Source organism: Ceratotherium simum, chromosome 17, assembly GCF_057802395.1.
Source record: "Ceratotherium simum simum isolate JZ-2026a chromosome 17, ASM5780239v1, whole genome shotgun sequence".
Classification (NCBI taxonomy): domain Eukaryota; kingdom Metazoa; phylum Chordata; class Mammalia; order Perissodactyla; family Rhinocerotidae; genus Ceratotherium; species Ceratotherium simum.
The window spans coordinates 35,112,821-35,130,974 of NC_141916.1; the positions used below are offsets into that span (position 1 = coordinate 35,112,821).

The window sequence follows — 18,154 nt, forward strand, 5'->3', positions numbered from 1 at the left end:
ACCACCAGCTCTCCCCGCACCCGCCTCCCCTATTTCTTTTTATATCTTTCCTCCAAACTTACAACCCAAAAAGCGATCCCACGAAACAAAAGTAGCATCAGTAAACGGAAGGCCACTGCTTTTGAAAATAAAGTTTGTTCCTCTGCTGTCAACCTGGCAACTTTTTAAAGGTGAAATGACTCAATCGGGTACAACCTTTCCTATTCCCATACCAAACAACCACTCGTTTGTCCCCGATAGCAAAGGTGAAAAAAGGGAGTGGGAGAAAATGATGTTGAAAAGCAGGGTCTACGGTTCCAGCGGTAGGGACAGATTTTGAGACCAGTTTTGAACACTCCGTGGCTTCTGGGAGCTGGGCAGCTTTACTCTATCTGAGAAATGTTTAGCAATCTGACGCATCAGTTTTTAGGAATGGTACGCAAACAGCCCCCACAATTCAAGAGCCATGCCTAGAATCCTTCCTCTCGGTGACATGGGCTGGAGGGCAGGGGACCGGAGAGCAGAGGTTACCAGGAGAGGCTCCGCGACGTTTGTTATTGTTTATGAAGCCCAGGCAAGGACCGCGAGCGAGGTGCTCGCGAGCCGAGGAGTGGAAGGAGAAAGGCGCAGGGAAGGACAAAGATTCCTCCCCGGGCTCGAGGCTACTTCTCCGGACACACGGGGCCAGTAGCACCCCGGGGAACAAGAGGGCCAAGGCCGTCGCCGGAGCTTCACCGGAGACGTTTCCAGCCCCGAAATTAGCCCGGCTTTCCCTGGACACCCAAAGACACATAAGATCTCCTCCCGCTCCTGCTCGCAGAGTTAGGGCTGACGCGGCGAGCCGGGCCCCCCAGGCGCAGCCGCCGAGCGTCGCATCCGCGCACTCACCTGCCTCCGGTCGCGCCCGCGGCCGGCTCAGCCTTCGCACCGACCGCAGCCGGCCCGGCGCCCGTCCGCTCCCCACTGCCCGCTCCGCCCTCGCCCCGCCCCCGGGAGGTGGGACCCGCGGCCGCACCGGAATCTCGGGGCGGACCCCCTGAACTCTCGCGAGCCCTCCCTGCTCGGCTTCTCGGTGGCTGGGCCGGTGCGACTCGGCCCTGACGTCATACGCACTATAGCCGGAAGTAGCGTTTTGTCGTCAACGCCGGCACCCCTGCGCTCCTTGTCTCAGACTGGTGGATTCCTGACTGGCCCTGGAGGAGTTGGCTGAACAGTGGGCTGCTTCCTCCCTCATCAGCCTTACCTCACCTCCCTCTTCTCTACTCAAATCTGCTTCAAGCCTTTCTTGAGAGTGACCTAGTGTGTTGCCATATTAGTCACGTGTCCTAACGTCGTCACAGTATCTCTCAGTGCTTCATAATGTAACGCAAAGAATGTTAGAAACGGAAAGGGGCTTAGAGATAATCTCTACGAATCCACACGTTTTGTAGATTAGGAAAATGTGGTCAACAAGGATAGATTGGCTGACCAAGTTGTTTGGTCAGTAGCTGTGGGATCTAGAAGCCACTGAGGTTCCTTGACCCTTTTCCATTTCGCCGTGACTAACTCTGGAGACAGGGACTCAAATTTGGGGAAGCCACAAAAAACTTGGGGGCATACATGAAAAACTTGCTTGGATTAACTTGGAAAATCTAAAATAACAAGATACTGGGCTGCCATACTTAAGATCAGAAAACTATGAGGAACATCACCTCCCTGGAGTATGACTCAGAAGGGATGGTTTTGGGAAGATGATGCATTTGAGTTTTGGGTGAAAACTTATTGGGCAAACCACGTAAGAGAATCATTCCCAATTATTGTTGACACATTTATCTTCGATTTGAATATCGGAGGCTTTATGAGATAGCCTTGACATTTAGACTACTAAAATAATATGTGAAGCTGGTACTGTGCTTTTTGCAGAAAATATAATTATTTTTAGTTTCACCAAGAGCAGGTGACACATGCAAAACATTTAGGGAAGCATCATGACATCACTTCCTTCTTTTTTTACACTGTGCTTTCTCATGCATATCTTGGTAGCAGAAAAAGCACTAGTCCAGTAGTTGGTAGTATTTTGGGGGAAATCAGTTCCACCTATATCATATGGTCATTTTGAGGTGCAAATGACAATTGCCATATACAGCACAAGGAGGTTTAATTGTGATCTAACATGCTTGATAGAGGCCTATACACCTCTCTCCCTCCACCGCACACATACGTATACCAATTCAAGTGGGTAGGATTGAGAACAGTTTATGCAGTGTTCTATAGCAAATTTATGTTTTCAAATATGCTGTGATTGGGCCAGCCTGGTGGCTTAGCAGTTAAGTGCGCAGGCTCCGCTACTGGCGGCCTGGGTTCGGATCCTGGGCACGCACCAACGCACCGCTTCTCTGGCCATTTGAGGCCACATCCCACATACAGCAGCTAGAATGTGCAACTATGACATACAACTATCTACTGGGGCTTTGGGGGGAAAACAAAAAAAAGGAGGAAGATTGGCAATAGATGTTAGCTCAGAGCTGGTCTTCCTCAGCAAAAAGAGGAGGATTAGCATGGATGTTAGCTCAGGGCTGATCTTCCTCACACACACAAAAAAAATATGCCATGATTTTTTCATGGCACTAGAGTAATATGGACTAGTTTAGGGTATCGGACTATGATAAAATGGGGTAGGCTAAAGCTTTGACCTCCAGTTGCTAAACTGAGGCCATTCTAAACAAATTCCCCCAGGAGGTTGTTGAAGGTGCTTGAACTGAAACAAATTGAAGGCATGTGCCCTTTTGAAAGTTTAGTGAAACCTCTGAACCCTTTTTCAGAGTAGTGTTCTTAAATGTATAAAATAAACTAGCTAGGGCTACAAAGGAAATTGATTATATTATTATACAGTTATCAAAATACTAAAAAGTGAATTTGTGATATAGTTATGTGGTAGGCAGCTTCTAAAATGACTTCCAATAATCCTCACCTTCTGATATTCCTGTCTTGCACAACCTCCTCCTCTTGAGTGTGGGCTGGACCTAGTGACTTGGTTCTAAAAAAGAAAATACAGCAAAAGTGATGGGATGTCACTTCCATAATTAAGTTACAAAAAGACTCTGGCTTCCATCATGCTCATCCTCTCTTGCTCTCTCCCTTGCTCACTCTGTTGGAAGCCAGCTGCCTTGCTGTGACTTGTCTTATGGAGAGGGTCACACGGCAGGGAACTGAGAGAGGTCTCCAGTCAACAGCCAGCAAGGAATTGAGGCACTCAGTCCAATAACCCATGAGAAACTGAATCCTATCAACAACCACATGAGTGAGCTTGGAAGTAGATTCTCTCCTGGTTGAGTCTCCAGATAATTGTAGCCCCAGCTGACACCTGGGTTGCAGCCTGGGAAAGGACCCTGAGCCAACAGACCCAGCTAAGCCTTGCCAGATTCCTGGCCCATGGAGACTGTGAGATTATATTTGTTGTTTTAAGCCACTAATTTTGGGGGTAATTTATTACACAGCCATAGATAACTAATAGTTATATATTTGCTTCTTTATTAACGCATTAAATAACAAGATTGAGACCTACAGTAATTTTGCACTAGTGATGCACATAAACAATATTTTCAGATATCAGCAACCACTTTAAATGGTAGAAAATCTGAGTGATTTCTATTGGGGGCAAAGTCACAGGTTGCTAACATTACTGTGGTTTGCTGACTACATTCAAAATGGAAGAAGTGCTAATTTTCAATTAGGGTTTAATGAAAAAAATAAATATACATATAATATATGTTAAAATATAAGTATATATATATATATATATGTTATGTACATATTTATTTTATCATCAAAGTTCACAGGCCCAGGTTAAGAACGCTTGGCCTAAATAGTAGATTATTCGTAGGGCCTTCCAAAACTCTTATTATCAACTCTCTCAGACGTTGGAATTAAAGTTCAGGTAATAAACTCACGTAACAGATATACAGCGTGGCCATTGCTAACTTTATTATCCTACAGTTGAATATGAATTTTTATCCACTATCTTTTACTTACTCCCTCTCCTCCAAATCTATGCTAAATGTAGATGGACAAGCTAAAATTGTAGGCCAGAGGGGTGAGAAAAATCATGGTGAAAACCTTGTCAGCACACAGAATTCATTTGATTTTTTGTTTTCAGTGTGTGAAATTGTAAGCTCCTTGACCAAAGGGACTCTTTAGTATTACTTTTATTCTCCTCGGCCTACCAGGTAGTAAATAACCATTGAATGCCAAATGATGGTAGTAAATGATAACAGAAGGAAACTATTAATAGAATTCTTCCACCAGGTGAGTAAAGTTGTTTTTCTATATATGCAGCTTTGCAACTGTACGATATGGCCAAAGCAGTATTTAGAGGATAATTTATTGCTTTAAATGCATTTAACAGAAAACACAAAAATGTAAGAACAAATGAACAAAGCTCTCAACTCAGGAAACCTGAAAAAGAAAACAAATTAAATCCAAAGGAAGTAGAAGGATGTAGAGCAGAATCCCTTCCAGGGTTCCATGAACCTTATGTGCACTACGTATAAAGAGATCAAATATATAATCACTCCTATATATAACTCTCTTTTTCAAATGGATGTGGATTATGTTATGATTAACAAATTCAAATACAATTCTAAAATATAAAGGCAGAAATTAATGCAATAGAGATTTAAAAAAAAAAAACTGGAACGACCAATAACAACCAAAAGGTAATTCTTTGAAACGTCAAGGAAATAGGAAAATCTTTGGCAAGACTAATCCAGGAAAAAAAGAAAAGACATAAATAATAAGAATGATAATGGAGATATAACTAGAGATATGGAGATTTTTTAAAGCAGAAAAAATTATGATAAAAGAAAGAGAGAGAGGGGCCAGCCTGGTGGCATAGTGGTTAAGTGCGCAGGCTCTGCTGGCAGCCCGGGTTCGGATCCCGGGCGCTCACCAACGCACCGCTTGTCAAGCCATGCTGTGGGGCGTCCCATATAAAGTGGAGGAAGATGGGCATGGATGTTAGCCCAAGGCCAGTCTTCCTCATCAAAAAGAGGAGGATCGGCGACAGATGTTAGCTCAGGGATTATCTTCCTCACAAAAAAAAAAAAAAAAAGGAAAGAAAGAGAGCGAGAGACCATCAAGAAAAGCTGGTTGAGTACTCCCCTCTGTGTGAATAAAAGAGTAATGTTAATTCCCGATTCAATCGATGGATAGATTAATAAGAGTAGCTAATATTTATTGAGTTCTTTCTGTGTGCCAAGCGTTGTGCTCTTTGCTTGTACCATCTTGTTTAATCTTGACAATAAGCCTGTGAGTTAGGTATTATTATCCCCAGTTTATAGATGATGAAGCTGAGTGAGGCTCAGAGAGCTGCAGTGACTTATCTAAGGTTGCCCCAATAGAGTGGCAAAGGCAGCAATCCAGATTCCAAGTAGTAGGTAAAAGAAGCACTACTGAGCAAAAACAAAAACATGGAATCTGGAGACAAAGAAACTAGTTTGAAGTCACTTGCCTATTGACAACATGCTCAATGAATGTTAGCTATTACTATTACTAGATAATCCCCATACTTTCAATGGGCTTAAGAAGATTACCCCTTTAAACATGCAGTAATGGGCGGAAATTCACTTTCAAGGATGTTTATCCCAGCACTATTTATTCATAACTGTGAAAAGTTGGAACTAATCTAGATATGTAAATATAGGAATTGGTGTAATAAATTATGGTGAATCCATACAGTGTAATAGCATGTGTTAAAAATCATATGTAGATAAAATGGTTAATGACAGGAGATGTTCAGAATATATTGTTAGGTTTGGAAGTTCTTTTAAAGCAGGTTACCAACAGTGTGCTATCTTTTGTATAAAAATTATTTGAAAAATAATATATGTGTGTATATGTATATATTTATAATATACATATTCGTATTTATATTTGAAGACTGAAAAGAAAGACTAAAATAAAAGTTTTCTCTCAATGTCATGATTATGAAAAAAAGATTATAATGTACAAAGTTATGCCAATAGATTTTTTTTAAAAAAGAGAGCTTTTCAGTTCTCCTGGAAGACTGTCCTGATGGAAATCCATTAATTTTTTACTGTGGAAAAAATGTAATGTTGATGAGATAGAACAATTGAAAGCACTTTTCCAGTTTGACACTAAGAGTGCTTGACTCCTGCCTGCTCTTCTCATAGCCAGGACTTTCAAAGGGGCTATAGCCCAGACAGGCTACATGCAATTGACTGTGTTTGTTTGAAAATAAAGGCTCTGTTCTACAAGCTTCGGGGGGCTTTCACTGGACCATTTAATCAGACACATGACAATCCATTCAGAACTCTCACCAGACTGCCTTCTGCAAAGCACTTTATAAACCAGGAAACAATGACTTCTAATTGATCCCTGCTTTAATTTTTAAGCAGCTTGACTAAACTGCAAACTATTTATCACCTAGAGGGTTTAAAGCATTCCAGGGTTTAGGCTATTTCTCCCCAAAAGTGAAAAGCACCCATGTAAATCAGAAGCCTGAAGAAAAGCATTAAGGAAAGGTGAAAAATATATTATTTTTAACTATCTGTTTGCATTATGTTTATTTCTCTGCAAAGTGTAACAAAGAACAACATGGGATTTGTATTTCAAGGACCTGGTTCTGTTTCTATTGTATGACTTTGCACAAATCAAAAGGTCTCTGAAGTCCTATTTCCTCATTTGTAAAATGGGAGAATATCAACACAATAGTTGCTGCAAAGATGAAATATGATTATGTATGATGAAAGTACTTTGTGAACCATAAAACACCATTGCCATAATGGAAAGAATACTAGTTTGAAAATAGAAAGATCTCAGTTTGAATAATAGTTACCTCTTAGGATTAAATGAAATTAAATGAGATAATATAAATTAAGCACCTAGTGTAGGACCAAGAATATATTCACACTCAGTTCAAGGTAGCTATTATTATTACCACTAATACTAATTAGTGATATAACAAAAACACATTTCAGAATGGAACACTTTTTCTTTTGTCAACTACAAATCAAATTGATTCTCTGCATTTAAGAAACATTTTTGGTGATATTTATATCCATGAAGAGAGTAAAAGTCCCCGTCAGAACTCTTGCTTTGAATTTTTTTTTTTTTTTTTTTTTTTGCTGAGGAAGATTCGCCCTGAGCTAACATCTGTGCCAGTCTTCCTATATTTTGTTTGTGGGCCATCACCACAGCATGGCTGCCATCAAGTGGCATAGGTCCGCACCCGGGAACTGAACCCAGGCCACAGAAGCAGAACACACTGAACTTAACCACTAGGTTACAGGGCTAGCGCCTCTTGCTTTGATTCTTATCTACTCTCTATTAATTTTTACAAATTCCTAATACTAACAGAGATACAGATACAGTGGATTTTCCATTTGTGAAATAGGAAATGTAGAGCATCGTGCATAAGCAAGATGAGGCTGAGTGATGCTGCAGTAACAGACAATCACAGAATTTTAGTGGCTTAAAATAGTGAGGAATTATTTATTACTTATCCTTCATATCCTCTTCAGGTCACCAATAAGGCTTTACCCATCAGAGTCACTCAGGGTTCCAGGCCAATGGAGTGGCCATCATCTTGAACATTGCTAATCTTCATGCCAGAAGGAAAAGACAAAATTGGAGGGTCTCAAGTAGAGACTTCTGCTCAAACCATTGGCCAGAAGTAGTTGCATGGCCCCATACAAATAAAAGGGAGCCAGGAGGTACAATCTTTTGATGATCCAGGAAGGAGAGAAAACTAGAAATATTTGGCAAATAGTACTAATGACAGTCACATATTGTATATGTGAAAAACGCTGTCCAAATGCTAGATATTTCATGATTCCCTTTCTTCACTTTTCAAAAAAAACATGATAGTTAAGCTCTTTACAAAAGAAAAATGCAAGACACTATAATATTTAGTGATAATATATGCTATATTTGATAATGGTTTAAAATTTTTAAATATCAAGTTAAAACAGAAAAACATAAATTTCTGCTTGGTATCTTCAGTCTCATAAAAATGATGTTCATTGATATTAAAAATTTACTAACATTATAATTAAAATTTAAAAAGACTTTTCCTTTTTAAAACTAATAAGTGCTTTTTTTTCTTAAATAGCACTGCCTTTCTTATTCCTAATTTTAGGATTGAGTCCAAAATTTCATTTTCTCAAGAGAAAGAAAACCTCCCCAAAAGACTGTTTTTCATCACAATTGTGGAATTTAACTTATAAAAAAATTCATTCATGGTTAATATAGGCAGCCCAAGGAAAACTAAAATAATTTGAATACATTCTAGGAAATTATTATAGTCACTTTATTGTAGAGTTTTTATTTATATTCTGTGAATCTGGAACTTAAAATTATTATACCTTTAGGGAGCGGCCCAGTGGCGCAAGCGGTTAAGTGCGTGCACTCTGCTTCAGCGGACCGGGGTTCGTGGGTTTGGATCCCGGGTGCGCACGGACGCACTGCTTGTCATGCCATGCTGTGGCAGTATCCCATATAAAGTAGAGGAAGATGGGCACAGATGTGAGCTCAGGGCCAAACTTCCTCGGCAAAAAAAGAGAATGATCGGCATGGGATGTTAGCTCAGGGCTGATCTTCCTCACAAAAAATTAATTAATTAAATAAATAAAATAAAGTGTGGAGAGAATGGAGAGATAGAGGAGACTTTAAAAAAATTATTATACCTTTAAGAAGCGATCACTTTCCAGTTTTAAAAGGAATTTTAATGATATCACCCCTACTTTTAACTAAAGTCATGTGTGTATATAGTTTGATTTTTGGATCTGCACTAGAGTTCCTATACTTTACTCGGTTCTTCCTCTACAATTTATTAGCCCATTTAATATAGAATATGTGGGGAAAAAGCTGATTTCTTTATAAGTGATTATTACTCTGCTTCAAAGTCTATTTGAATTGTTAGAATTAGCTCTTTAGAGATGGTGTCAGATCTCAGAAAATGTATAAACTAAGAGGGTTTTGCGGGGGTTTCTTTTTTACGCCTCTCATCTTTTTGGGTGGGGATTTCTTTCCTTTTCTTATAGCCACCCTATTCAGTGACTCTAAGGACCTGCAGGTCCTACTCCTTCGACTATCTACTGTCTTTATTTTTTAATTTAATTTAATTTTTTAGATGTTGAAATTCTTGGGACTGGAGGAACAGGCCAGATGGTGAATGTCTCTAACTCATACTCCCTTAATGGCCCAGATGCCAGTAGATGCTCCTACTGTGGTCTAAGCCTGGAGAGAAAGTCAGATGTGAGGGCAACTAGCAGATCTATTTTCCATGGTTTAAGGTAAACTGTCCATACTCAGAGGCAGAAGACAGGACTGATCACATGGCCAAGCAGTGCAGAGGGTCCCTGCTGTGTCACACTGTATAATGGAAGGAGGACCACATTTGGGGTCCACATTTGGACTAGGGGCTGAATCCTTAGTCTTGTGGTCTGGGGCACATTTCTTAAACTAGCTAAACCTCAATTTACTCATCTGTAATGGGGAAAATTTAGGAAGTCCTATATATTGGAGGATAATTGTTACCAGAAAAAAAAAATTAAATATCAGAAGAAGAGCTGGTATTTTATAGTAACTATGGGGGAAAAAAGCTGTTATATTTTACCACAATAAAAAAAATTGACAAAAAATTTAGGTGACAATTGCAGCCATGAGGTACTTAGACTGAGCAAAAGCTAAATCATATTAGAAATTTTTTAGCATAATTTTTCTGACACAATTCTGTGATATTATGGATTGACATCCCTCAGTTTACATTTGACATTACATCACAATCGTATAGAGGGGTTGCTCTTGAAAAAATACCTGTTTTCTGAGATCTTTCGATGTTCACATTTTTTTCATTTTAAACCATTGTTTGCAATGGTTTCCACTATGTTAAAACAATTGAACTTCCTTCTCAGTTATCTCTTCCCACTAGAGAATGTCAACTTTGGGGAAAATTCCTAGAAGTGGGTCAAAGGGAACGCACATTTTACATTTCCAAACCCATCGCCGAATTACCATCCAGAGGTTGTACTAATTTACACTGTTACCAGCAAGCAGTACAAGAAAAGTTCCATTTCCCCACAGGCCATTCACCCCATGCTTTGTCATATTTTTAATCTTGCCAAGATTAAAAGAGACTAAGACCTTGGCATGATATTAGAGCTAAACCCTAGGGTTAAGCAGAAGAGAAGTTTGTGTGGAGACTCATTTTGTAATAGGTCAGTTGGTTAGTAATTATTTTCATGTTTTGATGACTTTTGCTTCATCAAACAATCTTATAACAATGGAGACTCAGGGAACGAATATGTGAACAAGGAGGACCTTCTCCCTCCATCTCCAACTGAGAGAGTTGTGAAAACTAAATTAGATAAGGTATGTAAAATGATAGCTACTTCATACTCACACAATCTAAGTTTCTTTTCTTCCTTTCAGCTCTGGGGCTAAGGTTGAGGACAAGACTGTATAGGGAAGTAAGTTACAAAACCTGTGGCTTGTTTGAACATAGAGAATTCAATATAAACACTATAAACAACTCCACCACTCTCTATACATACAAGCTGCTTCTCCCATCAAGAGGTGGAGCGTACTACCTCTCCCCTTGAATCTGGCTGGTCCTAGACTGCTTTCACCCATAGAATGAAGAGGAAGTAATGTTCTGTGACTTCTCAACTCAGGCATTAGAAAGGCCTAGCAACTTCCACTTCCTTCCTCTTAGAGCTCTGAGCCATCAGGTAAGAAGTCTAGGACAACCTGCTGAAGAGAGAGAGGCCATGGGGATAAGATGGCACATGGAAATTCATCAAGGCACCAGACATCCAGCCCTAGCTGCAGCCCTAGGTGCTATCTGGCTACAACTGCATGAGAGACCCCAAGTGAGACTCATAGAACTACCCCTCTGAGCCATCCAAGTCAACCCATGGAATCATGAGATATAATAAAAATGGTGGGTATATTAAGCCACAAGTTTTGGGGTGCTGTGTTACGCACGGGTAGGTAATTAAAATGGTTGCTTCTGATGTGATATGGTATATTCAAGTGAAAAAGTACAGTAGAAGAAAATAAAGCTAAGTCGCAAGCCTGGGACCCATGTAGAAGGGCTGTGGCCTGAGAGGGCATAGACCAAGTGGCCAGAACTCTTCATCATTCCTTGCCATGGGCCTAGGAAGTAAGACAGAAATCCATGATTATTTTGAAGAACCATCACTCTCTCCTTACTCTCCTCTTCCATCCATTAGGCAGAATGTTAGGTGCCAGGTATCTATTGCCCATCCACATCACCCCTGTAGTAGGGTTGCCAGGTAAAATACAGGATGCCTAGTTAAATTTGAACAATGAAGTATGGCAAATATTGCACAGGACATACTTATACTAGAAAACAATTTGTCTGAAATTCAAATTTAACTAGGTGTCCTGTTTTTTGTTTTTTGCTAAATCTGGCAATGTTACCATAGTCAAAAAATGAAGGGTTCTTTCCTAAAAGGAGAACGAGGGCAGCCAATGTGGATATTAGGCTTCCACGGTGTTTCCCTTTGCAGTCAGGAATTTGAAAGCCCACCAGTGTGATGACTGGCTCCTGAAGTGAAGTCAGCCAGTCAGCAAATCCCACCCAGATACACAGTTAAGCTTTCTATTGTCTCATTCTTAAAAATGAATAGATAACGAGGCATTTGATGAAAGCTTACAATGTTAAATAGAAAGATCCTGATAAATAAATATAAAACGTGACCCTGGAGAAGCCAGATAATGCAAGGAATAGGATAGAACTTTTAAAAAATGCAAATAAAATCCTCAGAGAAACTGAGGTGACATTGTATTCCTAAAACATGAATGAGATGCTATGGGAAAAAATAGTCAGAGAACAAACTTTATTCTTAGAATTTGAAAATACAACTGCCAAAAAATATTAAAAAGCTTGGAAGATAGGGGCCAGCCTGGTTGCATAGTGGTTAAGTTAGCATGCTCTGCTTCAGCAGCCTGGGGTTCGTGGGTTCAGATCCCAGACACAGACCTACACACCACTCATCAAGCCATGCTGTGGCAGGCGTCCCACATATAACAGAGGAAGATGGACACAGATGTTAGCTCAGGGCCAGTCGTCCTCACACACACGCACACACATTTGGAAGACAAAACAAGGAAAATTGGCAAAATATACAATAAAAAGATGTTAAGGTAAAAAATAGGAGGGAAAGTTAAGAAATAAGGGATCATTCCAGAAAGTCCAAAATGGCTAAACAGCATTTCAGAAAGAAAGAACAGCAACATAATAGAAAAGCTAAATGGAGAAACAAGCTGTCTTCATATTGCAAAAGCCCGTTGATTGCAGTGGGAAAAAAAACAAACAGAAAGAAAAAACCTAGATACATCACTAAAATCCTAAAAGTCTTCTAGAAAGAAAGCTCTCACATGCACATGCACACACACACACACAGGTCATCATCAAAGGAATGAACAAAAGGCAGGCATGCCTCAGACCTCTCATCAGTGGCAAAGCTGTCAAAATTCTACAAAAAAATGAGTTTCAACATAGAATTATATATCCAGCCTAACTATCAATTAGGTTGAAGGCAGAATACAGACGTTTTCAAATGCATAAGAATTTGGAAATTTTACTCTCAATGCAGCCTCTCTTAGGAAGGTACTTGAATACAGTCTCCAGCAAAATGGAAATGGAAATCCATAGGACCAATCAAGGAATGGAAGTACCAGGATGGCATCTATTTAGTAGGTTTAAGAGAGAAACTCCTTCATTTATTCAGCAAATATTTATTTTTGTACCTACTACGTGCTAGGCACTCCTCTAGGTGCTGGGGATTCAGCGGTGACAAGAATGTCATCACAATGCTTACATTCTAATGAGTGAGATAGGAAAGAAGTAAACAGATATGTACCTAATCTAACTGTAGGAAATGATAAATGCTATGAAGGAAAACAAAGCAGGGAAAGGAGACGTGTACTGGTTCAGGCAGTATGGACTAGAACAGCCTCGCTGAGGGGTGACATCTAAGGTGAGGCTTGAATGAAAAGAGGAAGTGGGCCATTCAAAACTCTGGAGGAAGAGTATTTCAGGAAGAAGAAACAGCAAGTGCAAGGGCCCAGGGGTAGACATGAGCTTTGTGTGTTTGAAGAGTGGGAAGAAGGCAACCATGGCTGGAATGGTGGGAGTGAAACAAAGAGTGGTAGGAGATGATGTCAGAGAAACAAGAAGGGGCCAGATCACGAGGGCCTTCTCTGCCGTGTTAACCGTGACAAGAAGTCATTTGAGCAAGAGAGTGAAGTAAGTAGGACAATGCAGGAATACAGGAAAAGGAGGATTTCATGGGCTAGATGGTATGATTGAAATAATGGAAAATATTAAGGACCAAGGCAACAAATGAAAAAAAAATGGAAGGCAATTTGAAACTCTAGGGGGAAAAGGTGACACAAGAAAATGAATATAATCACAGCTCATTATTTGCCTCTCCCTTGAAAAATATTTAACTCAACACAAAAATATAAATAATTTTTATTGACTTTCAACTTTTAGGACGAAATTGGAGGAAATGTTAAATAGAGGAAGCAGAATAGCACAGTAGTTATGAGCATGGTTTCTAGAAGAAGACTGCCTGAATTTGAATCTCAGCTTTGCTATTTATTAGCTGTATGACCTTGAGAAAGTTATTGAACCTCTCTGTTCTTCAGTTCCCTTACCTGTAAATTGGAATAATAAAAGTACCTACCTCATATGGCTGTAAGGAGTAAATGAGTTGATATTTGTAATGTAGGCAGAACAGTATTTGCACATGGTTGGCGTCAAATTAGTGTTTGTTTAATTTATAAAGGATAGTATGATTAGAGGGCAATAGAAAAGTGTTCCATCCAAATTTCTCTCCCCTACAGAGAGAAATTATTAGAGATTTTGTTGAAGGCTTTACAATCTTTTAGAGTCCTCCATGAAGTAAAAGTTTTCTTGAGAGGAATGACATCTTAAATTGTTATTTGCTCCAAACTTGTTTGAATGAATCAAACCCTTTCCAACCTTGATCCTTGTCTGAGTGCAAAGGCAGCCTGGTAGGCAGCTGAGATAGAGAGAGGGGTTGATTTGGTAGGAGAGTAAAAAGCTTTGAAAAGAGAGGTAAGAGGATAGTTCGAAAGACAACTAACTAGGAGGACTCCAAGACAAACAACCTTCCAGTTTGGCCAAAAACCAGAATTCAACCAACAGCGTCTTGGTTCCTGTTTCCCCATGGCCAGTCCTGTCTGTGTCACATTGACATGTTTAAACTAGAGTAGACCAGGGAATGAGTTCCAGGTTTAGCACGGACTTGGGTTATTTATTACCAGACTAAAAAGCCATGTTGTTTCTGGGGCTGCCATGGAGTCAAACCCCAGGGAACACTTTTCACATTTCTTTTTGTCCAAGGCTCACCAGTCGCTATAGTGGACTTGATCCCAAAGGGTGGTCCCTGAAACAGTTCAGCCTCAAGGGCTTGGGAGGGGCTGTTGGTTCAGGCAGGAAATGGCTCACAGAAACTCAACCCGCCTTTGGGAGCGGTGCCTTGGGAGACTTGCAGTCCCCTCAGAGTGGGGCCTCTGGCTGGCTAAACTCTACTATTTCCACAAGAACAGTGTCTGCGTTTGAGTGGAAAGAACATGTGTACAAGTTAGGACTTGCCCCTTTTCAAGATGAGAATTTCTGACCCATAGACAATCTGCTTTGGGAGTTGGTGAAATCTGAAATGTGGCCATTTATAGTAAGCTTTTTCAGGCTTTTAGATTTCAATTTGAGAGAAACATGATACAGGAGGAAACCGTGCTGGCTTAAACAGTCACCATCTGTATTCCCATTTGAAGTATAGAAATCATAAAATTTTAAAGCTGGAAGAGACTCATCATCTAGCCCCCCTTCCTTCTTTTTTCATATGAGGAAGCTAAGACATGAAGAAGTTAAGTAACTGAGAGTGACTCTGATTAAACTCAGGTGTATTGACCTCCAGGCTAGTAATTCAATTCATCAGACGCCATTTGTAACCTGGAGGGGATTGGAAATAGACTATATGATGCTTGGTGAGAACACTATATTTTCTTTGTATGATATAATTATCTACAAAAATGATTTCAAATGCTGTAAAATTTTTAATAGTTCATGAATGGTTTAAAAATTTTTAAAGACTGTAAAAATTTAAAACCATCTATATCTCACAGACACCTGTAACTTGTGACATGCCCACTGAGAAACTCTGCAAATCAACTCACCTTAGGAGTTGGTAAAGCCCTCTGAAGTGGAATGCAATTAATGGAAAAACTGAAGTATTAGATATCTCCCTTGCAGCCCCAGTTCCACCCAAATGGCCAGGCCTAGATGTCTAGGTGCTTGTGAGGGCAAAAGAAACTCAGAAGATTGGGGCTGGCAATGGCCACGCCAGGCCATTCTAGCCCAGCACATCCACTGTACTGCAGGCCCATGGATTCTTGATCCAAAGCACCTGGGAGCTGGAAACAGAAAGGAAGGATGGGAAGGAACAGGAAAGTTTGGGAGCAAACAGTTATGAATCAGACACATAGAATTGTGCTTAGCTAAAGATGAGCCCGTCAGTCTGAGACGATCTCAGAGTGATGGTCTGTCCATGTTCTAGGCTATAAAGTGTCTCCACCTTGAAATATGGAAATACTAATATGAGATCAGACTGATAAAATAAGCACATGGGGAAAAGCTAAGTGACTGAATGCTTAAAAGGGTGGAGGTAGGGATGGAATGCAAGATGTCAGGGATGAAAGCAAACTTTCCTTAGAAAGGCAGTATCAGTGAAAACTAACCTCTGCTACTCAACATTTTTATCCCTCTCTCACTGACTCATCACTTATACTCTTTTTTCTTAAATGAACTTTATGTTTTAGAGCAGTTTTAGGTTCACAGCAAAATTGAGTGGAAAGTAGAGAGAGCTCCCATACACTCTCTATCTCCACACAAGCACAGCCTCCCCCACTATCAACATCCAGAACCAGGGTGGTATATTTTTTACAATCAATGAACTTACACTGACACATCATTAACACCCAAAGTCTACAGTTTACGTTAGAGTTCACGCTTGGTGTTGTACATTCTACGCATTTTGAAAAAGTGTATGACGAGTGTAATCCACCATCATAGCATACAAAATAGTTTCACTGCCCTAAAAATCCTTTATGCTCTGCCTATTCATCCAACTCTCTCCTTTAACTCCTGACAACCACTGATCTTTTTACTTTTCCAGAATGTCATATAGTAGGAATCATACTGTATATAGCCTTCTCAGATGTCTTCTTTACATAGTGATATGCATTTAAGGTTTCTCCACATCTTTTTTTGGTTTGTTAGATCATTTCTTTTTAGTGATGAATATATTCCATTATGTAGATGTACCACAGTTTCTTTATCCATTCACCTACTGAAGGACATCCTGATTCCTTCCAAATTTTGGTGATTATGAATAAAGCTGCTATAAATGTCCATGTGCAGGTTTTTGTGTAGACATAAATTTTCAACTCATTTTAGTAAACACCAAAGAATGTGATTGCTAGATCGTATGGTAAGAATGTGTTTAGTTTTGTAAGAAACTACCAAACTGTCTTTCAAAGTGGCTGTAACGTTTTGCATTCCCTCCAGCGATGAACGAGAGTTCTTGTTGCTCCGCAATCTCACCAGCATTTGGTATTGTCAATGTTTTGGATTTTAGACATTCTAATAGGTGTGTAGTGGTATCTCATCATTGTTTTAATTTGTATTTCCCTGATGACATATGATGTTGAGCATCTTTTCATATGCTTATTTGCCATCTGTATATCTTCTTTGGTGAAGTGTCTGTTCAAGTCTTTCACCCATTTTTTTAATCAGGTTTTTTTTTATTGTTGAGTTTTTCTTACTGAGTTCTTTGTATATTTGGGATAATAGTCGTTTATCAGATATGTTTTTTGCAAATATTTTCTCCCATCTTGTGTCTTCTCATTCTTCTTGTCTTCCCATTCTCCTGACAGTGTCTTTCACAGAGCAGAAGTTTTTAATTTTTTTTTTAATTTTTTTAATTTTATTTATTTATTTTTCCCCCCAAAGCCCCAGTAGATAGTTGTATGTCATAGTTGCACCTCCTTCTAGTTGCTGTATGTGGGACGTGGCCTCAGCATGGCTGGAGAAGCGGTGTGTCAGTGCGCGTCCGGGATCGAACCCGGGTCGCCAGCAGCGGAGTGTGCGCACTTAACCGCTAAGCCACGGGGCCAGCCCCAGAAGTTTTTAATTTTAATGAAATCTAGTTTATCAATTATTTATTTTATGGATTGTGCCTTTGGTGTTACATTTAAAAAGTCATTGCCATACCCGAGGTCATCTAGATTTACTCCTACGTTATCTTCTAGGAGTATTGTAGTTTTGCATTTTACAATTAGGTCTATGATCCATTTTGAGTTAATTTTTGTGAAGAGTGTAAGGTCTGTGTGCAGATTCACATTTTTGCATGTGGATGTCCAGTTATTCCAGCACCATTTGTTGAAAAGCAATCTTTCCTCCATTGTATTGCCTTTGCTTCTTTATCAAAGTAACTTGCTGGAATTTTTATTGAGATAGCGTTGAATCTATAGATCAAGTTGGGAAGAACTGACATCTTGATCATATTGAGTTCCTATCCATGAACATGGAATATCTCTCCATTTATTTAGTTCTCCTTTGATTTATTTTATCAGTTTTGTAGTCTTCCTCATATAGATTTTGTACATATTTTGTTAAATTTATAGCTAAGTATTTCTTTTTGCAAGTGATAATGGAAATGGTATTGTGTTTTTTATTTCAAGTTTTACTTGTTCATTGCTGGTATATAGGAAAGTGACTGTCTTTTGTATAGTAACCTTGTATCCTGCAACCTTACTATAATTGCTTATTAATTTCAGAGGGGTTTTTGTCTATTCTTTCAGATTTTCTACAGAGACAACTTGTGCTGTTTTTAAGTCTTGTTGCACCTGTATTTTGTTTCAGTTACTTCCATTGGAGCAGCAGAGTTGGATAAGGGGTTTGTGGGCAGAGACAATTTTCCCTCCGATTCCCCAGACTGAACTGAGCAGAGCTAGAATTCAGATCAAGTTTGTGTTTAAGTCAAGGTACTTGGAAAGATGGTGAAGGGATGAGATGGTAGGTGAATAAGGTAATTATTTCACCAAAATTTCAGATCTT

The 18,154-nt window shown here is 39.6% G+C and overlaps 1 protein-coding gene across 4 annotated transcripts in view; it reads right to left on the bottom strand.

Moving 5' to 3' along the window:
* The window catches only part of STK38L (serine/threonine kinase 38 like), a 78,682-nt gene extending 77,741 nt beyond the window's left edge, over positions 1-941 (bottom strand). For 3 of the 4 annotated variants that reach the window (XM_004435473.3, XM_087442649.1, XM_087442650.1), the window contains exon 1: positions 868-931. The gene's annotated coding sequence lies outside the window, so the exon portion shown is untranslated. Of the gene's footprint in view, positions 1-867 lie in introns of all 4 variants that reach the window. The other variant, XM_004435474.3, reaches the window with a different exon arrangement.
* Between the last annotated feature and the right edge of the window lie 17,213 nt (positions 942-18,154).